Raw genomic sequence first — 463 nt, 5'->3', positions numbered from 1 at the left:
CCAAGAAGAGCCGACTCTTCTTGAGTGAGTCAAATGCTGAAACAGCTGTTGAACATCTGACCACACCTCATCTGATGACCCTGACTCTGTGATGTCAGAGTCTGTGATATTCTGTATTTTCTTTATTGTGATTTTAAAAAGGCCAACATTAGGTATTGTCTGTATATCTACTGTAATATATATATCTATTTATACTAGTGCTGGGCATAGATACATTTTTTTATCTAGATCAGTCCCACTGGAATTATTCTAGATTAATCTAGATTAAAATGGCTCATTCAGAATATGTGTGCTACCTAAGTAATGACTAAAAGTAAGTCTTTGAGAACGGGTTCCTTAACCCTTAAATGTGCAAGCTATTGAAACCCCCTCTAACGCGCAACATGGGTCAAAAGTGACCCGCATTCATTTCCAATGGAATTCTAAGCATTGGTGTGTTTTTTTTCTCTCACAACATCTAAAA

This window comes from Larimichthys crocea, chromosome VIII (assembly GCF_000972845.2).
Source record: "Larimichthys crocea isolate SSNF chromosome VIII, L_crocea_2.0, whole genome shotgun sequence".
NCBI lineage: Eukaryota > Metazoa > Chordata > Actinopteri > Sciaenidae > Larimichthys > Larimichthys crocea.
Note: the sequence above shows the minus strand (reverse complement) of the source record.